This window comes from Sus scrofa, chromosome 4 (genome assembly GCF_054392235.1).
Source record: "Sus scrofa isolate SSC_HxYL_T2T_F1_AM1 chromosome 4, Sscrofa_HxYL_maternal_Yorkshire_Landrace_v2.0, whole genome shotgun sequence".
Taxonomy (NCBI): domain Eukaryota; kingdom Metazoa; phylum Chordata; class Mammalia; order Artiodactyla; family Suidae; genus Sus; species Sus scrofa.
In genome coordinates, this window is record NC_139386.1 from 131096788 (window position 1) to 131117847 (window position 21060).

The 21060-nt window shown below is 39.2% G+C and overlaps 1 protein-coding gene across 50 annotated transcripts in view; it reads left to right on the forward strand.

The window, feature by feature from the left end:
* Positions 1-21060, forward strand: part of ZNF644 (zinc finger protein 644) — a 116271-nt gene that overhangs the window by 22706 nt on the left and 72505 nt on the right. For 10 of the 50 annotated variants that reach the window (XM_021090266.2, XM_085024081.1, XM_085024058.1 and 7 more), the window contains one exon: positions 18491-18647. The exons of 38 other annotated variants lie outside the window; for them this stretch is intronic. The gene's annotated coding sequence lies outside the window, so the exon portion shown is untranslated. Of the gene's footprint in view, positions 1-8329; positions 8379-18490; positions 18648-21060 lie in introns of all 50 variants that reach the window. 2 more of the 50 variants (XM_085024066.1, XM_085024083.1) reach the window with 1 other exon arrangement.

Here is a 21060-nt window from a genome sequence, read left to right on the forward strand (position 1 = left end):
CACTCATTTTTACTTAGCAAATACCTAGGAGTTATAATAGCTTGGTTTTAGAGTATATTTATGTTCGGCCAGGGAAGATATTAAAATTTTTTTCCCAAAGTGCTTATAGCAGTTCATAATCATGAACGGAGTTCTATTTGCACTTCACCAACATTTTGTATTGTTAATATTTAATTTTAGCCATACTAGAGGGTGTATATGGTATTTCATTGTTTTTTTCCCCCCATTATTTCCATCCTTCCCCCACATTAAAAAAAAGAAAAAGAAACCAGCAACTCCGCTGTTTTTTTCTGTTGGGCACAAGTCTCATTTCTGTTTATCTGAAAATATGTTCGAAGAATAATATCCGTGGATGTCGAAGATGTCCCCGTATGTGCTTTTTTCTGGTGAGAGGTGAGCCTTTCCCTGTGGTGTCATTTCCCATCTGTAACCAGCCAGTGCTCTGTGACTGCACTTGCTTGAGGGTTTTCCTTTGGCCTTTAGTAGCTTGACTGTGATGTGCACATAGAAGTGGTTCTTTGTGTTTACCCTGCTTGGGTTTGTTGAAATTCTTACATCTGTAAGTTAATGTTTTTATGCCAAATTTGAGGTGTTTGTTCGTTGTTTTTTCAGCAAAATTGTTGTACCTTTTTTTACTCTCTCTCCTTCTGTTACATCTTGTATGTTTGTGTTGAGTTGGGTTACCTCTGCTTTGAAGTACTTGATAATGTCCTACTGGTGTCTGAGACCCCTACTTTTTCTTCAGTTACGTCACTTTCTTTTCTTTGGGCTGGACAGATCTATTGCCGCATCTTTAGGCTCACCAGTTCTTTCTTCTGCCATCTCTAATCACCTCCTCTTGGTGAATTTTTATTCTAGTTATTTTAATTATCAGGTTTTCCTTTTTCATAATTTCTGTCAACCCTTTGAATGTATTTTCTTTTTTTAATTTATTTTTGTTTTTTTATTTTATTATTTTTATTTTTTTTAAATTGTTATTTCCCCAATACGATTTTTTTTCCTACTGTACAGCATGGTGACCCAGTTACACATACATGTATACGTTCTTTTTTCTCACATTATCATGCTACATCATAAATGACTAGACATAGTTCCCAGTGCTACAAAGCAGGATCTCATTGCTATATATATTTTTTTATTGTCCAAGATTACCATTAAAATTTCATTTTTAATGAAAATTGCAGAAATTGTACATTTGTGTACAGTTCATAAAATGCTTCACACCTGTTCAGAAGTAAGTCTGTAAAATTCAGTTCAAGGATTTCATGCTCAACTCCTGGCAGCAGGAACTTTCCAAAGTCTCCACAGCCTAGCCAACTCCAAACACAGAGGCTCTGGGCTCTGGAGAAGAATGAACTAATGCTATATTTTCTTATAATTCTCTCAGTATACTTAAAATAGCTGCTTTTAATTCTTTATATGCTAATGCTTACATTCAGGGTACTCAGTTTTATCTGTTGACCCTTCTTTTTTCCTCAGTGTGGATCACGGTTTTCTGTTTCTTTGCATGTCATGTAGTTTTTGCTTGACAATTGGACGTTATGTATATGTTTTAGTACTGGATTCTATTAATCTGAGAATTCTTGGGTACAGTTCATAGTCAGATTTCAGAGCTCTCACTGTGTTTTCCTTGCTTCTAGGCATTCCACTAATTTCCAGCTCTTCTGCTGGGCTTGGATTCTGTCCTCAGATACTTGAGACTTGTGGGACTTAAGCTTCCTGCTGCCCAGACTGTGCACGTTTGAACGTACCTTGTTGAAAAAGCATTAAGCTCAACAGTAAAGCTCTGTTTTTCAAGTGTAGCTTTCTCTCTGGCCTCTGTCACCTTTTTTCCCCTCAGCTCTTTCGGTTCTCCTCTGTGCGTAAATAGTTTCTTAGTCATCCAGTGATTTAGGCAGAGTTGATGCTCAGTTTTTGTTATATTCCGTTTTTGGTTCTCTCACTGCCGTTCTCTCTCCGCTTATATTTCCAGCTGCTTTTCCGTGTACCGAAACACTGAGCCCTGTGGTGATGCTGTATTTCTCCGGAGATAAATTTTGTTTGTTTATACCACACCTGGGGTCTCCAGCTGGCTGAGATCACCTTATTAAACTTTAGGGATTGAGACTTTTTTTTTTCATTTGGCCACCTAGGTGTCTTTCGGTAGGGCTGCGCTATGTGGAAGAGCTCGTGGATGGCAGTAGTATGGTTCTCACAAGGTCTGAAACTGGCATTCTCCACTTGGTCCCTCTGGCCCCACAACAGTGTCAGAAATAACGGCCCGTTTTTCAGCTAACTCGTTTGGATTGGCAGTTACCCTCAAGGCAAGAAAGCTTTCTCAGGTGCTGGGTTTGTGTCTGTAGACATCTTGTCTTGGATCTCGGCCTGGTCATTCTTTACTGTTGTGCTAGCTTTTTGATGTCTTCAAATGGATGGTTTTTAATATTTTATTCATTTTTTATTAGGTCTCAGTGGGTGGGTTGATAAATATTACCTCTCCTGCTATTACTGCAGTTATTTCAGACATGTTTGAATCAGTGGGTGCATATGGTAGCATTAGGTTAATGTCTTTGTCTCTTGGCTTTGCTTTTTTTCTTGTGGTGGCCTCATTGCTAAATATGTTATCAGTGCAAGGTGGCAGAGGATCGCTGTCTGCTGTGGTCTACATCGTTGTCATAGCTGTTAATTCTACTGAAGAGTATACTTTTCCCAGTGGTCCTTGCAAACATCCTGAAGAGGATTCCAAATTTCCCGTTTGGGGCTACATTCCCATCCATAATAGAATATGAAAGCTAGGAGAACAATATGCGCTCATCAGCCTGGGTATCACTTGTTCATTCCTTGGTCCAGGGGCTGATGATTGATGCCACTTTAGCAGTTGAGTGCATTTCCTTACATGAAAATGCCATTAACATAAATAGGAGAAAGAATGTTAGGCAAGGTAGCACATTGCTCCGTAACAGTTTTCATAGATTTGCTGGTGTATCCTGAAAATTTTCACTGTATTACTGAATCCAGTAAAGCCATCTAGCAACAGAATTTCATGAAAGAGTGAAGGTGCCTCGTATCTCGACTTGTTAAAATGACTTTGCCTGGTTTATATCTCTCTGAAATTGACTGTGACAGATGTTTTCTAGAGTCACTGTCAAAAAAAAAAAAAAAGACTCTTAGGTCTTTTTTTTACCCTTGCCTTCAAAAGTTAAGAGATCTAGATCAATTGTTAACCAAAAATAGCTCCTTCTGGGGATAAGAATGATATCTTTAAGATAGAATTGCTGTATCAGTTAGCTACTGCTGTGTAATAAATTACTCTAAAGTTTGGTTTAAAACAAATACTTATTATTAGAACAAGTTTATGAGTCAGGCAGTATTTGTAGTCTTGGCTGGGCTTGTTCACAAATTTCGCAAAAGGAAATTCTGCTACTCTAGGGTAGGTTCACTAGGGTGGTCTGGCATAGGACAACTGGGCTGTGCTTTTGTCTTCCGACAGATTAGAGTGGGCTTGTTCTTATGGTAACAGCAGGATTCCAAGACAGCGAAAGCATACATGGTCTCTTGAAATATAGCTCAGAACTAGCAAACTAGTTCATTCTTTTGATTTTCCCTATGAGGTCAAGCCCAGAGTTAAAAGGGCTGAGAAAAGACTACTTGATAGCAGAAACTGCCAAGCCTCAGGCAGGGTGCAGAATTAGGATAATTTTTGCAGATAGACATTTTTGATTCATGGTATAAAATTAATTTTCAGTGTTATTTTGTTCAAGGTTGAGCCTCGTTATATTTCAGTAGGAACTGTGTTTTAGCATAGAAGTTATAACAAGTACAAATTAAATACATTGATCTGTCCAGTAGTCTAGATGACTTGTTATACTAGTTTTCTTTAATTTTATAATTTCTTTTCTTTCTTTTTTTTTTTTCTTTTTAGGGCTACACCTGTGGCATATGAAAGTTGCCAGGCTAGGGGTTGAATCAGAGCTGCAGCTGCAGGCCTATACCACAGCTGCAGCAATGCCAGATCCAAGCTGCATCTGCATCCTACACTGTGGCTTGCAGCAGTGCTGGATCCTTAACCCACTGAATGAGGCTAGGAATCGAACCTGCATCCTCATGGATATTAGTTGGGTTCTTAACCCGCTGAGCCACAACAGGAATTCCTTGTTATACTTGTTTTACGGGATTTGTCTGCTGAGATTTTGGAAGGATTGTTTATTCATTGAGTTAGCAGTTTTAGGGTAATTGTAGTGCTTGCTGTATCAGTTTTAGGTGTTGATGGATGATTAATTTGTACCTTTCACTACTTTGGTTATAAATGACAAATTTTTGTGCCTTTATTGTTTATTCTAACCATCTTGAGATTTGGCTTTATTTTTTCCCACTTATTTTCATATTTTGATTTTTATTACTAATATTTTTAAAACTATTATTACTTTTATAGTTGATTTTACGATATGCCAATTTCTGATGTACAGCAAAGTGATCCAGTCATACATATGTATACATTCTTTTTCTCATATTATTTTCCATCGTGTTCTATCCCAAGATTGGATATAGTTCCCAGTGCTATATAAGTAGGACTTTATTGCTTATCCATTCTTTTTTTTTTTTTCAGGGCTGTACCCACAGCATATGGAGGTTCCCAGGCTAGAGTCAAATCAGACCTGTAGCCATTGGCCTACACCACAGCCACAGCAATGACAGATCTGAGCCACATCTACGACCCTACACCACAGCTCACAGCAAGCCCAGATCCTTAACCCACTGAGTGAGGCCAGGGGTTGAACCTGCATCCTCATGGATACTAGTCAGATTTGTTTCTGCTGAGGCAAGAGGGGAACTCCAGCTTGTCCATTCTGAATGTAACAGTTTGCATCTACTAACCCCAAACTCCCACGCTACCTCACTCCCCCTTCCTGTTTGGCAACCAAGTCTGATACCTATATCTCAGAGTCTGTTTCTGTTTTGTAGATAGGTTCATTTGTGCCATATTTTAGATTGCACACGTAAGTAATATCCTCTGGTGTCTTTTTCTTTCTGACTTACTTCACTTAATATGAGAATCTCTAATTGCATCTATGTTGCTGCAAATGCCATTATTTCTTTTTTTTTTTTAATGGCTGAGTAGTATTCCATTATGTATATATGCCACGTCTTAATCCATTCATCTGTTGATGGACATTTAGTTTATTTCCATGTCTTGGCTATTGTGAATAGGCCTGCTATGAACATAGGGGTGCATGTATCTTTTTAGATGTAGTTTTGTCCAGATATATCCCCAGGAGTGGGATTGCTGGGTCATGTGGTAATTCTATATTTAGTCTTCTGAAGAACCTCCACACTGTTTTCCCTCCTGGTTGTACCATTTTACATTCCCACCAACAGTGTAGTAGGGTTCCCCTTTCTCCATACCCTCTCCAGCATTTGTGATTTGTAGACTTATATATCATGGCCATTCTGACCGGCGTGAGGTGGTATCTCATTGTAGTTTTGATATACATTTCTGTAATAATTAGTGATGTTGAGCATTTTTTCATGTGCCTACTGGCCATCCATTTTGTCTCCTTTGGAGAAATGTCTATTTAGGCCTTCTGCCCATTTTTCAATTGGGTTGTTTGGTTTTTTTGTTGTTGAGTTGTATGAGTTGTTTATATATTTTGGTGATTAAGCCCTTGTCGGTGGTATCATTTGCAGCCATTTTCCCTCATCCCATAGGTTGTCTTTTCTTTTCTTTTTTTTTTATTTTACTGTGCAAGAGCCATTTATTTTGCTGTGCAAGAGCCTGTAAGTTTTATTTGGTCTCATTTATTTATTTATTTATTTTTTTTACTTCTATTGCCTTGGGAAACTGACCTAAGAAAGCATTTGTACAGTTTATGTCAGAGAATGTTTTGCCTGTGTTCTCTTGTAGAAATTCTGTGCTGTCTCGTCTTAAACCATATTTAAGTCTTTAAGCCATTTTGAATTTATTTTTGTGCCTGGTATGCGTGTGTGTTCTAGTTTCATTGATTTAAATGCAGCTATCCAGTTTTCCCAGCACCACTTTCTGAGGAGACCCTTTTATTCCCGTTTTATATTCTTGCTTCCTTTGTCGAAGTTTGTCTGTAGGTGTCTGTGTTTATTGCTTGGCTCTCTATTCTGTTCCACTGATCTGTATGTCTTTTTGTACCAATACTACAATGTTTTGATTACTGTACCTTTGTTATAGTGTCTGAAGTCTGAGAAAGTTATGCCTCCTGCTTTTTTTTTCCCCTCAGGATTGCTTTGGCAATTCTGGGTCTTTTATGCTTCTATGTAAGTTTTTGGATTATTTGTTCCAATTCTGTGAAAAATGTCATTCAGTAGGGATTGCATTCAATCTGTAGATGCTTTGAATAATAGGGCCATTTTAACAAATTAATTCTTCTAATCTGGGAGCATGGGATATCTTTCCCTTTCTTTGACTCCTCTTTAATTTCCTTTATTAGTATTTTATAGTTCTCAGTATATAAATCTTTTACCTCCTTGGTCAGGTTTATTGCTAGGTGGGTCTTTTGGGTGCATTTTTAAAAGGTATTGTTTTCCTTATATTCCTTTTCTAATAGTTCACTTTAGTATAGAGCAGTGCAACCAATTTCTGAATATTAATCTTGTATCCTACTACTTTGCTGAATTCCTTGATCAGTTTGAGTTGTTTTTGTGTGGAGTCCTTGTTAGGGTTTTCTGTATATAGTATTACTTCATCTGCATAGAGTGACAGTTTTACCTCTTCTCTTCCAATTTGGATACTTTTTATTTCTTTTGTTTGTCTGATTACCGTGGATAGGACTTCCAATGCTGTATTGAATAAAAGTGCTGAGAGTGGGCATCCTTGTCTTATTCCACATTTTAATGGGAAGGCTTTCAGATTTTCTCCATTGAGTATTATATTGGCCGTGAGTTGGTCATAAATGGCTTTTATTATGTTGAGATATGTTCCCTCTATACCCACTTTGGTAAGAGTTTTATCATGAATGGATGCTGGATTTTGTCCAAAGCTGTTTCTGCATCTGTTGAGATGATCATGTGGTTTTTGACTTTTCTTTTGTTAAAGTGGTGTGTTACATTGATTTGCTTGTGTTGAACCATCCTTGCGAACTTGGGATGAATACCACTTGGTCATGGTGTATGATCTTTTTTTATGTGTTTTGGGTTCAGTTGGCTAAAATTTGAGAATTTTTGTGTCTATTCATCAAAGGTATTGGTCTGTAATTTTCTTTTTTGATAGTATCTTTGTCTGGCTTTGGTATTAGGGTAATGGTGGTTTCCTATAGACTGTCTTTGAGAGTGTTCCTCCTTCTTTCATCTTTTGGAAAAGTTCAGGAAAAATGGGTATAAGTTCTTTGTATGTTTGGTAGAATTTGCCTTTGAAGCCATCTGGTCCTAGACTTTTGTTTGTATGGAGTGTTTCATATTACATCTTGAGTTTCATTTCTAATGATGGGTCTGTTAAAATAGTTTATTTCTTCTTGATTCATTTTTGGTGGGCTCTGTGTCTGTAGAAAGTTGTCTATTTCTTCTAGGTTGTCCAATTCATTGGCATATAATGGTTCATAGTATTCTCTTGTGTTTGTTTGCTTGTTTGCATTTCTGCAGTGTCAGTTGAGACTTCTCCTTTTGTTAGTTTGTTTTTTGGTTTCTCTCTCTCTTGTCTTGGTGAGTTTTGCCAGAGGTTTGTCAATTTTGTTTACCTTTTCAAAGAACCAGCTTTTATTTTTACTGATATTTTCTATTGTTTCTGTTTAATCTCTATTGATTTTCTCTGATCTTTATGGTTTCTTTACTTCTGCTGAGTTTAGGTTTTATTTGCTTTTCTTTTTCTAATTCTTTTAGGTGATAGGTTGTTGATTTTGAGATTTTTCTTGTTTTTTGAGGAAGGCCTGTATCACTATGAACTTCCCTCTAAGAATTGCTTTTGCAGCATCCCATAGATTTTTGTATGGTTCTGTTTTCACTGTTATTGTCTTGCATTATTCTTTAATTTCTTCATTGACCTATTGGTTTTTTAGTAGCATGTTGTTTAGTTGCCATGTAGTCAGTTTTTTTCTTATTTTTTTTTTCCTGTGGTTGATTTCTAGTTTCATGCCATTGTAATCAGAGAGATGCTTAAAATAATTTCTGTACTCTTAAATTTGTTGAGGTTAGTTTTGTGCCCTGGTATGTGGTCAATCCTAGAGAATGTTCCGTGTGCACTTGAAAAGAATGTGTGTGTGTGTGTGTGTGTATATGCACACATATATATACATATGTATTTACACACACACACACACACACATACTTTTTTTGAATGTCATGTCCTGAAAATATCAATTAAGTCTAATTGTTCTATTATGTCATTTAGGATCTCAGTTGCCTTCTTGATCTTCTGTCTAGAGGATCCATCCACTGATGTGAGTGGGGTATTAAAGACTCTTACTTTTATTGTATTCCTATCAATTTCTCCTTTTATGTTTGTTTGTATTTGTTCTCTGTATTTGGGTACTTCTATATAAGGGGCATATATATTGAGAAGTGTAATATGCTTGGCTTGAATTGATCCTTTTATCATTAAATAGTGTCCTTTATCTTTCTTTATGGCCTTTATTTTAAAGTCTGTTTTGTCTGATGTGAATATTGTGACCTCACTTTCCTGTCATTTCCATTTGCATGAAATATCTTTTTCCATCCCCTCACTTTTAGTTTACGTGTCCTTTGCCCTAAGATGGCTTCTTGTAGGCAGCAAATTGTAGGCTGTTGTTTTTAATCCAGTCTGCTGCTCTCTGTCATTTGATTGGAGCATTCAGTCCATTGACATTTAACATAATTATTGATAATATGTATTTGTTTCCATTTTAGACCTTGTTTCCCAGTTGATTCTGTTTCTCCTTTGTTCCTTTCTTTTTTTGGTTGGATGATTTCCTTTTATTTTATGCTTGTGTTCTATTCTTTTTGTTTTCTGTGAATGTATTGTTTGTTCTAGATTTATGGTTGCCCTGTTTTTCAAGTTTGTTAACCCCTTGCTATATGTGCTTTTTAGCCTGATAGTTATATAGGCTTCTTAAAAAAAGTGTAGATTTTCTTACTTTCCTTCCTCACATTTTATTTTTTTTAGGGCTGAACCTGCAGCATGTGGAAGTTCCCAGGCTAGGGGTCAAATTGGAGTTACAGCTGCCAGCCTACAATACAGCCACAGCAACACAGGATCCGAGCCACATCTGCAACCTACACCACAGCTCATGGCAACACCAGGTCCTTAACCCACTGAGCGAGGCCAGGGATCGATCCCAACGACCTCATGGTTCCTAGTCGGATTCTTTTCCACTGAGCCATGAGGGGAACGTCTTCCCCACATTTTATAATTCTGATGTCTTTTGTACATCTTCATGTTTGTCCTTTTGTTGTTCCTTGTGTTCATTGTCACTTTCACAAACAGGTGTTGTTGTTTTCTTTTTGATCTGTATACTGGCTTACTTAAGTGATTCCTTTCCAATTGTGATCTCACTCCTGTAGCTTCTTATTTCTTTCTCGTTTAGAGGAGACCTTTTGGTATTTATTTTAGAAAGGATTTGGTGTTGCTGTATTCTTTTAGTTTTTGTTCGTTGGAGAAATTCTTTTTTTTTTTTTTCTTTTCTTTTTTAGGGTTGCACCCTCAGCATATGAAGGTTCCCTGGCTACAGGTTGAATCAGAGCTGTAGCTGCCAGCCTACACCACAGCCACAGCAATGCGGGATCCAAGCTGTATCTGCAACCTATACCACAGCTCATGGCCACACTGGATCCTCAACCCACTGAGCAAAAAGCCTGTGTTCTTATGGATGCTACTCAGATTTGTTTCCACTGAGCCATGATGGGAACTCCTGTGGGAGAAATTCTTTATTTCTTCTATTTTAAATGATAACCTTACTGGGTAGAGTATTCTAGGCTGCACAGTTTTCCCTTTTACAACTTTGAATATATCTTGCCACTCTCTTCTGGCCTGTCGTGTTCCTGTAGAGAAATCAGCTGATAGCCTTATGTGGGATCCCTTATAATTAACTATTTTTCTCTCTTTGTCTTTAGAATTCTCTCCTTATCTTTAACTTGGGCCATTTTTATTATAACATGTCTTGGTGAAGGTCCGTTTGGATTCAACTCATTTGAGGCCCTTTGTGCTTTCTTCCTGTATCTGGATATCTGTTTGCTTCCTTAATTTGCAAAGTTTTCAGCTGTAATTTCTTCCAAGTGTATTTTCAATCCCTTTTTCTTTTTTTTCTTTTGGAATCCCTGTAAAATAGATTGGCATACGTTATATTATCCTATAGTTCTCTTATATTGCTTTCAGCTTTTTCTTAATTTGGTTTTTTGTCTGCTGTTCTGACTGTGTGGTGTCTGTCTTCCAAGTCACCTGCTTGTTCCTCTGCATTATTCATTCTGCTGTTCAATGCCTTTGACTCAGTTTTTGTCTTTGCAAATGAATGTTCTCATTTTTCTTGGCTTCTTATAGTTTCTAGGCCCTTTTGAAAGTAACCTGGGTTATTGTTGATATTTGTTCTATTTAATCGCTTCAGTGTTTTCTTTACCTCCTTTTTGAATTCGGTGTCTATTAGGCTGCAAAGCTCTGTTTCATTGTTTGCTCCTTCAGGGGAATTCTGTGCGTTTAACTGTGAGTCGTTCCTGTGCTTCTTCATTTTGCTTGTTTTTCTTATTTTGTGAGTTTAGGCAAAGCAGTTATTTATTGCAGTCTTTGCAGGCTGTTCATTTGTGGGAGTATCTCTGGCCAGGTTGTGAGGCTTACTATTTTTTTGGCATGAAGACCAATTTTGGTTTGGATGCTTGCTGTGTCTTTGCTTAGCATGTGAGGGCCATTATCCCCTTGAGAGGGGGTGTGCCCATGTACTGCTTGCATTTGCTTCCACGGAGGTGGGGGCAATGGGCAGTGTCTGTGGGCGGCACCTGGTCACTGGGCCCTTCGCAGTCGTGAGGACCCCCCGGGAGGTGGGCATGGCAGGCTACTCCTGGTCCCTAGGGCAGTAACAGTGACCCTGAGCGAGGTGGAGGCAGTGCCCAGATCTTTTGGCAGCAGCAATGTTGGGGTGTGAGTTCCCAGGGAGACAGGGCGATGGGTGACGCTCGGTTATAGGGCCTTCTGTGGCCGTGATGTTTGATGTGACTCGTGCTGCAGGTGGTGCCTGTTTGCAGGACCCCTCGTGGTGGTGGGCCATGCTCACTGCAGGAGTGTGAAATGGCTGCAGTGTTTTACACCAGCCCTGGTGACCCACACGAGAGGCTCCCTGCCTTCTGAGAGCCCCGAGTGTGCAGCGAACGAAGGTCCTATGGTGGTCCCGCCTCTCCCCCTCCACAGCAGTGGTGCCTTGCTGCTCCTGCAGGCCCAGGCCTCCCTGTGTGCTCCCGCGGCTGTTGCGCTCTGCCCCCAGCCCCCTCAGTCCTCCAGATGGACCTCCAAAGCCCGCGTCTCCGCGCCCAGCCTTCACCCAGGTGTGTCAGGTTCTGGTGTCCGGGGCAGGGGTGTCCGGGGCCGTGGTGCCGGTGGTCTGCGCAGCTCTCTCTGCCGCGCCCTCCTCAGGCCGGCTGCTGCATTTTCTCCGAGGCTCTGCGGCTGCGTGTCTGTCCCGGATGATGCCCGGTCAGTTAGGTGCCTCCCAGGCTGCGGGTTCCTCTCCTCTTTGACGGCCCCTTCTCCGGAGAGCTGGTCCCGTCCTCATTCCTCCTTTTCTCTTTTCCCTCTCTCTCCCTCTCTCTCCTTTGCTTCTGCGCACCTAGGTGGAGGCTTTCTTGCCTGTTTCGGAAGTCGGAGGTCTTCTGCCAGTGTTCAAGAGGTGTTCTGTGCAAATCGTTATACCCGTGGATGGTTTTTCCTGTGACGTGTTTGTGGGAGAGGGCGAGCACCACCTCCTACTCCTTTGCCGTCTTGACCCTGCCCCACATGTTGTGATATTTTAAACAGATTTATTGAAGGACGATTGACAAACAGTATGTACCACATGTTTAGAGTGTGCAGTTTGAACAGATTTGGTAGCTGTATAACCCCTGAAATATCTATACACACCCATGAAATCATCGCAAGGAAATAGCCTTTATCTTCAAAGGTTTCCTTGTGCCCCTTGGTAATCCTTGCCTATTTTTGCTGCTCCCCTCATACCCAGGAAGTGACCACTCTGCTTTTTGTCATTTAGAGTAGGCTGGCGTTTCTAGAATTTTATGTATGTGAAGCCATGTAGTGTGAAATCTTTTTGTCTGCTTTTTTTCACTCAGCATGGTTATCTTCGGGTTCGTCTGTGGTGCATGGATACATTTGTTAAGTTCTACTTATTTCATTGTAAAGATGCAATTTAAGGATCCATATGTTGGATGTTTCCCCTCAGCGTTTGGCTCTCACAGATAAAGATGATCATCGTATGTGAGCCTCATTTGTTTGGGTAAATACCGAGGAGTGGTTGTGGGTTTGACCTTTAAAATAAATGGCGGAACTGTTTTTCTGAAGAGACGGTAGCTTCCTGTGTGTGCGCTATCTTTTATCTTCCTTGTGTGGGTGTCAGAGTTTCAGTACCTTCACATGTTCCCCAACCCTCGGTGTGGCCCATCTTCCTAATTTTAGCCTTCTTATAGTTGTGTAGCAATAACTCATTGTGGTTTTAATTTTACGTTTCTATTGACAGTTATACCGAGCATATTTTCATGTACTTGTCATTCATATGTCTTTGGTGGAGTGCTGCTTCACATCTTCTGTCCATTTTATATTTGGGTTGTTTTGTTATAATTGAGGTTTTAAAAATAGATTTATTGGGATGTAATTGGCATATAGTGACATACAGATATTTAAAGTGTGTACTATGTTTTGATATACATATGTGTGTATGTACATATATGTATCATGTATATGTGTTATTCTCAGAAGCCATCACCAGGAACAGCATAATGAATGTATTTGTCACCTGCAGTAGTGTATTTCCTTGTGCCACTTTGTAATTCTTCCTCCTGAACTACAGTCCCCTTTAGGGCTGTCTTTCAAGTAGCATTTAGTCTAGGGATGCCCTAGCTGGTGCTGCCTGGATTAAGAGGATTTTTTATACTCTAAAGGAAACAGCCATCATTTCTGACTGTGTGTGAGACGAGGCTTGTTCTAATCATTATGCAGCTGAATACTTAAGGGTGCTGGAGCTCTTTGCAGTTGTCTTCTCTCTGGTATTCTGTCCTGCAGTCTGTAGCTGTCATGGCTTCAGGGGACTTGCAGCTCACTCGCCTTAATTCAGGGAGACCTACCCAGTTACCTCTGCATGGGCAGGGGGAGGGAGGCTGTGTTTTCTTCGGGTAGTAAGTTGAGATGTTAGAAAGCTCATTTCATTTGTTTCTCTTCTTTTAGGGTTTAACATCAGTGACTCTGATATCTGAAAACTATCATTTCATATATATTTTCCGGCTTTTCAGATGGAGGGCAGACTTGGTCCTTGTTATTCTGTCTTGGCCTTTGTATGTATTTTTTTTCTTGATATTTCTTTTTTTTTTTTATAAGATGTAAAGTATGTAGCATTAAATTTACAGTCTTAACCCTTTTGAGTTGTACAGTTCAGTAGTCTTAAGGATATTTGCATTGTGCAGTAGAGATCTAGAATTTTTTATTTTGTGAAACTTAACCTCTACCATTAAACACTAATTTTCTCTCTCTCCCCTTCCTTAACTCTTGGCAACCATCTTTCTACTTTCTTTTTTTTATTTTGACTATTTTAGTTACTTCATATGAGTAGTATGAATCATACAATACTTATGTTTTGTAACTGGCTTATTTCACTTAGCATAATGTTCTCAAGTTCATGATATAACATGTAAATGATTTCTTTTTTAAAGGCTACATGACATTCCACTGTGTATATATACCACATTTTCTTTATCCATTCATCGGTCCATGAGCATTCGATTTGCTTCTCTCTCTTGGCTATTATGAATAATGCTGCAAAGAACGTGGATATGTAAATGTGTCTTTGAGGTTTTAATTTGAAATATTTTGGATATATACCCAGAACTGAGATATATCCAATTATTGGACCATATGGTAATTGTGTTTTTAATGGTTTGAGGAACTGCCATACTGTTTTTTTGTAGTGGTTGCACCAGTTTACATTCCTGCCTACACTGTATAAGAGTGCCAGTCTCTGTGTCCTTTCCCACACCTGTTATTTTCTGTTTTATTGGTAGTGGCTATTCTTTTGGGATGTGCATTGGTATCTCATTGTGGTTTTGATTTGCATTTTTCTTAAAATTAGCGATACTGAACATCTTTTCACATACTTGTTGGGCATTTGTATATCTTCTTGGATATTTGTCTCTTCACATCATTTGCCCATTTTTTAATTGGGTTATTTTTTGTTGTTGAGTTGTAAATGTTACTTACATATTTTGGATATTTATGCCCTTATCAGATATATGATTTGCTAAATTTTTCTCCCATTCAGTAAATTGCCTTTTCACTTTCTTGATTCCTTGATGCAGAGAAGTTTTTAAGTTTAAGGTAGTATAGTTTGTCTATTTTTGTTTTTGTTGTCTCTGCTTTTAGTGTCATCTCCAAGAAACCAGTGCTAAACTCAGTATCATGAAGCTTTTTGCTTGTTTTCTTCTCAGGGTTTTATAGTTTTATCTCTCATGTTTACCTCTTTGATCTATTTTAAGTTAATTTTTTAATGTGGTGTTAGGTAAAGATCCAAGATCGTTCTTTTGCATGTTGTGATCCAGTTTTCCCGGCACTGTTTGTTGGAGACTGTCTTTTCCCCATTTTATAGACTTGGCATCCTCGTCAAAAATCATTTGACCATACATGCATGAGCGTATTTCTGGACTCTGTCTTCTGTTCCATTGGTTTTCATGTTTGACTTTATGTCAGTACTGTGCTGTCTTGTTTACTGCTGCTTCGTAATATATTTTGAAATGAGGAAGTGTGAGATCTCCTTGTTTTACTTTTTTCAAGATTGTTTTGGCTTCAATATCCCTTGAGATACTATATGAATTTTATAGTGGTTTTTCCCACGTTTGCAAAAAAAAAATTGGAATTTTGATAAGGCTTGTACTGAGTCTGTAGATTGCTTTGGGTCGTGTGGACATTTTAACTATATTAAGTCTTCCAATCTATGCAAATGGGGCGCCCTTGCGTTTATTTGTACCTTCTTTAATTTCATTTTGTAATACTTTGTGGTTTCCTGTGTACAGCTTGTTTGTCTCATTGGTTAAATTTATTCCTTAGTATCTCATTCCTTTTGATACTATTTTAAATGGGATTGTTTTGATAATTTTGTTTTTCGTATTGTTCATTATTAGTTTGTAGAAACACAACTGACATTTGTATATTGGTTTTTATACTGCAATTTTGCTGAAACCATTTATTAGTTTTTAAAAGAATGTTTAGGATTTTCTACATATAAGATCATAGTATCAGCAAACAGGTAGTTTTACATATTTTTTAAAAGAATGTTTAGGATTTTCTACATATAAGATCATAGTATCAGCAAACAGGTAGTTTTACATATTCTTTTGCAACTTGTGTGCCTTTTATTTCCTTGTCCTCTCTAGTTGGTCTGGCTTGTACTTCCAGTACTCTGCTGAATAGGAGTAGCAGTTGTGGGCATCCAGAGGAAAAGCTTTCTGTCTTTCAGCTGTTGAGTATGATGTTAATTGTTGGCTTTTTTCGTGGCTTTTACTATTTTGAAGTAGTTTCCTTCTTTACTGAGAGTGTCTATCATGAAATGGTGTTGAGTTTGTCAGATGCTTTTTTTTTTGCATCAATTGAGATGGTCATTTGCTTTCTCTCCTTCCTTTTGTTGTGTGGTATATTGCATCTATTGCTTTTTATTTGTGAACTGTCCTTACATTCCAGGAATAAATCCAATTTCATCATGGTGAGTATAATTTTTTGGATGTGTTAATGAGTTCAGTTTGCTAGTATTTTGTTGAAGATTTTTGCTAATACTCATCAGAAATAGTCTGTAGTTTTCCTTTCTTGTTATGTCTTTAGCTTTGGCATCAGGTTAATGCTGACCTGTAGAATGAGTTTGTGCATGTTCTCGTACCTTTAGTTCTTTAGAAGAGTTTGAGGAGAATGCTTTGAATCTTTGGTTGAATTATCCACTGAAGCCATCTGGTTCTTCGTTTCTTCATTGAAAGGGTTTTGATTACAGCTTCAGTCTCCTTACCTGGTTACAAGTCCGTTTGGATTTTTTAATGCTTTATGATTGTCATCATAGGTCGTGTGTTTCTAATAATTTATCTATTTCTTTTAGGGTATCCAATTTGTTGGCATATAACTGTTCATAGAGATCTCTTAGAATCTTTTGGCATTCATTATAATGTTCCCTCTCTCATTTGCAATTTTATTTGAATCTTCTCTCTGATTTTCTTAGTCCAGCTAAGAATTTGTTAATTATGTTGATCCTTTAGAGAAACTAACTCTTGGTTTTTGTTGAATTTTTTTCCTGTTATTTTTCTGTTCTTTATGTTATCTCTACTTTGTTCTTTATTATTTCCTTCCTTTTGTTAACTTTTGGTTGAGTTTGTTTTTATTTTTCTAATTCCTTCAGGCATAAAGTTGATGATTTAAGATCTTCCCTTTTGAACAGAAACATAAACTTCCCTCTTTGGCACTGCCATCACTTCATCTCATTAGTTTTGGTATGTTGTGTTTTCATATTTATTTGTCTCCTAATATTTTCTAAATCTCTTGTGATTTTTTTCTGAGACCCATTGGTTGTCTAAGAGTTCGTTTTGTTTGTTTGTTTGTTTGTTTTCCATCTTTTTAGGGCCACACCCAAAGCACATGGAGATTCCCAGGCTAAGGGTTGAATCGGAGCTATAGCCACTGGCCTACACCACAGCCACAGCCACGTGAATCCAAACCACGTCTGCAAGCTACACCACAGCTCACGGTGACACCGGATCCTTAACCCACTGAGTGAGGCCAGGGATCAAACCTGCATCTTCATGGGTACTCGTCAGATTCATTTCTGCTGAGCCACAACGGGAACTCCAAGGAGTTAGTTGTTTAATTTCCTTATGTTTGTGGATCCAGTTTTTTGTCTGCTATTGATTGCTAATTTCATTCCATTGTGGAGTCGTAGTTGTGTGGTTTCAGTCTTAAAATTTGTGAAGACTTGTTTTGTGGTCTACCCTGTACGTATTTTTGTGTGTTTGCTGCATCTTGACTTTAATTCTGAAGGCTTTTCTGATCTGCCCATGTTTCTTTTTCTAAAATATGCTCATGCCTTGTCAGTATGTACCTCCCTCCTGCATACAGCTGTTGCCTTTCATGGACTGGTATCATTACACTGCTCTTAACTAAAGAGCATCGTTTATGCGGGTTTCCTTGGTTTACCGCATGTTCTTTTCTTCTTGCGGGATCCCGTCCAGGGTACTGCATTACGTTGGGCCGTCACTTCTCCGCAGGCTCTTCAGGACTTTTCTTTTGATGACCTTGACGGTGTTGAGGAGTGTTAGTTAGGGATATTGCACGATTTTCTTCTATTGGAATTTGTCTGATGTTTTTCTTATGCTTAGGCTGGGATTATAGGTTTTGGAAGTGTATATTTGACATTCTAGTTGGCAGTTTTCTCTTAAAATGTACCTTTTGAGGCAAAACCAGCTGCATCAGTTGCTTTCAGTGTTTTTCTCTTTCCTGGATCTCCCTCCCGGTACTCACCTGAAGAATATCCTAAATAGACTGTGCTTTTTAGGTATGGATTTAAAAGGAGCTTTCTATCAAACTTCCTTATAAAATCCCACTTAAAAGAATTAATAGTATTTTAAATGGCCTGGTTTGTTTCTTTGGGGAACAAATACAATTAAAAGTGGGTTTTCCCCCCAGACTGTAAGTGTAACTGAACAGAGCAAAGTAAAAACAATTAAACAGCTGAAGTCAAAGTTAGTTATTTTGTGTGTGACATTTGTGTATGCTTTTATTTTTATTCATTCTAAAATATACACATAATGAAGTTTAGTGTTTTAAACATTGTAGCATGTACAGGTCAGTGGCATTAAGTACATTTACTTTGTGGTGCAAATATGTATTTCCTTTTATATTAGTCTGCTAGGGCTGCTGAATCAACAGAAATGCATTTTTCTCTCAGAGCTGGAGGCTGGACATTCAAGATCTGGGAGTTAGGTCTGGTCGCCTCTGAGGCCCTTCTCTTGGTAGACGGTGGCCAGCTCGCTGTCCTCACGCGGCCTTGCCTCTGTGCTCCGTTCGCGATGTCTCTTTTTCTTCTTGTAAGGACAGCAGTCTTAGCGGATTAGGGCCCCACCCTTATGAGCCGATTTAACCTCCGTTACCTCCTTACAGACCCGATCTTCAAATACAGTTACACTGGGAGTTAGTGTTAGCGTATTAATTTTATGGGGACACAGTTCAGTTCATAACGTCTTCTATGTAGAGCTTCTGATTTATTGTCTAGAGAACTTACCACCATCAGTGTATTAGCTTCCTAGGCTGCTCTAACAAATTACCAGAAATTGGGTTGCTTATAATAACAGAGACTTAATTCTCTCACAGTTCTGAAAGCTGGAAGTCTGAAACCGGTATCACTGGGCAGAAATGAAGGTGTCAGCAGTGATGTGCTCTCTCCAGAGGCTCTAAGAGGAAAATGTTCGTTGCCTCGTCCCAGTTCTGGTAGCTGCTGGCATTCCTGGCTGTGGCTACAGTCTTCAAGGCCAGTGGTTTCAAATTTCTCTCTGCTTTGTCTTCCCTTGTCCTCTGAGTAGTTAAATTTCTGCATGTTTCCCTTCTTACACGTTCTGATTGTATTTGGGGCTCATCCAGATGACCCAGGATAATCTCTCCTTCTCAGAATCTTTAATTTAATTCTATCTGCAAAGATGCTTTTCTTTTTTTTTTTTTTTTAATTTGCCATATAAAGTAAAATTCACACAGGTCCAAGAGATTAGGATGTGGATATCGTTGCAGGACCATTTTTTTAGCCTATTACACTGAGCAACTTACGGTAGACTTCGGATGTTCTCACTTTGAGTTATGGTTTCGTTTGTATCCAGTTCTGGGTGGTAAAGGCTGGTGGCAGTGGGTGGCAGAATATTCTCATCTCTTCGGGACCTTCTGCAGAAAACTCTAGGTTTGTGGTTTACAGTGGTGGTCCTAGAAGTATCAGCCTTACCTTAGGAACTTAGTAGAGATGCAAATGATCAGTCTTCGACCTGCGGAATTAGGAACTCTTGAGGCTAGGGCCTTGCCACCTGTGCCTAACAAGCTCTCCGGGCGATGCTGAAGCACCCTGAAGTTTGAGAAGCACGTCTCTCGATTACTGACATTATTAGTATTAAAACCACATTAGCCTTCCTTTCCCGTGTTTTTCCGCTTACTGCTAACGCTTAAAGTAGTCTAAGATTTAGCATCTATAGCACCTGTTTTCCATAGGGATACAAACATTTAGTACTGATGTCTTGGCACTGATACCAGTACCAGTTATTCATTTACTTAATACAGGTTTTCACTGGGCTAATTTTTGTCAGTTCTGTTTTGACTTAGATGTAGACATTTTATAAAGTAACTTTGCTCTGGATCTGGAAATGATGGGAGTTTTTTTCTGTAGCCCTTGAAAATGTGGATTAAGTTCCTTCGCCTGCATGTTACTTCCTTGTCTTGTGTATCGTCATGTCCACTTGGGGATGCCACAGAAATTTCCAGTCTTCCACTCCTCCTACATTGTTAGGCTTTTACTGTTATGTGCTCTTGAGTGAAGGTGCCCAAGTGAGATAAATGAATTCTTTTCCTCAGTGTATCCACATTGTGGCTCAGAAAAGAGACCTGTAAACAGAATTGAAGTAGAACTATCCCTAGAGGCTATAGCCATTGAGAGGCACAGCTTTGCATGGCTGAAATTAAAGCAGGGGCTCCACCGTGACTGAGCTAAACATTGAAAAACCAGCAGAAAGGTGTGCGCCAAGCTAAGGATGGACAGAACGTGGGCGGGGGTCTCCATGTGAAAAGGTCTGGAAGCCGCGGGGACACAGGGCTCTTCTGGGAGGTGACGGGCTGAATACGTGGAAGCGCGGAGGAAACAGAGCCAAGCCGGGGCTGGACACACGAGGCTCCGGTCCCTGGTGAGACTCACGGAGGCCCCGAGGCGCCGGAGTGCCGTCTCCGGGCGACCCTCGTCGGAGGAGTCTCGTCTGGGGAGGGTGCCTTGGAGCCGATAGTGAGTCCGGCAATAGGACAGTTACACTCCTCGGGTTGAGAGTGGTGGCTGGTGTGGCAGGGCCATCTTTTGAGAATTGGTGCTTTCAGAAGAGTGACAAGCTGGTTTCTGGGAGGTTCTAGAGTTCAGGGTGGGACGTGCTGCGTTTCAGAACGTGTGGAATGTGATAAAATTAAGGGTGGGTGGATTTTCGACAAGTAAATTTCCAATGGAGTGTTCAGGTGGAATCACAGGTATTATATTGAAGATTAAATGAGGAAGCAGGAGAGAATTAATACACGATGTTCTCTGGAATAATCTTCCCTGGCATTAATAAATATTTTATCATTATGGCTACTATTAGCATGTACTTTTATGCCAGTTCATGCTGTTTTTTTTTTTTTTTTTTTTGCTTTGTTTTGTTTTCTTTTCAACTTTTTGGTGTATTTTTTGGTATGTATGCAATAATATTAGATAAACATTGATTATAGATAGAAGTGTGTGTTTTATTAACAAATACTGATTTTAATTATTGCTATTGCCCTGTTATTAATATTAATGAAAACAGAACTGAAAGTTTCTCATTTGAATAGATTACTGTTCCTCAAAAAATTGTGCTTAGCAGGAGTTTCCATCATGGCCCAGTGGTTAACGAATCCAACTAGGAACCATGAAGTTGCAGATTCGATACCTGGCCTTGTTCAGAGGGTTCCAGCATTGCTGTGAGCTGTGGTGTAGGTCACAGATGAGGCTTGGATCACTTGCTGCTGTGGCTGTGGCACAGGCCCGCGGCTACGGCTCCGACTCGACCCCTGGCCTGGGAACCTCCATATGCCGCAGGAGCAGCCCTAGAAAAGGCAAAAAGACAAAAAAAAAAAAAAAAAAAAAAGTGCTTAGCAGATAGTTTCCTGAATGTTAAAATGATCATGTTTTA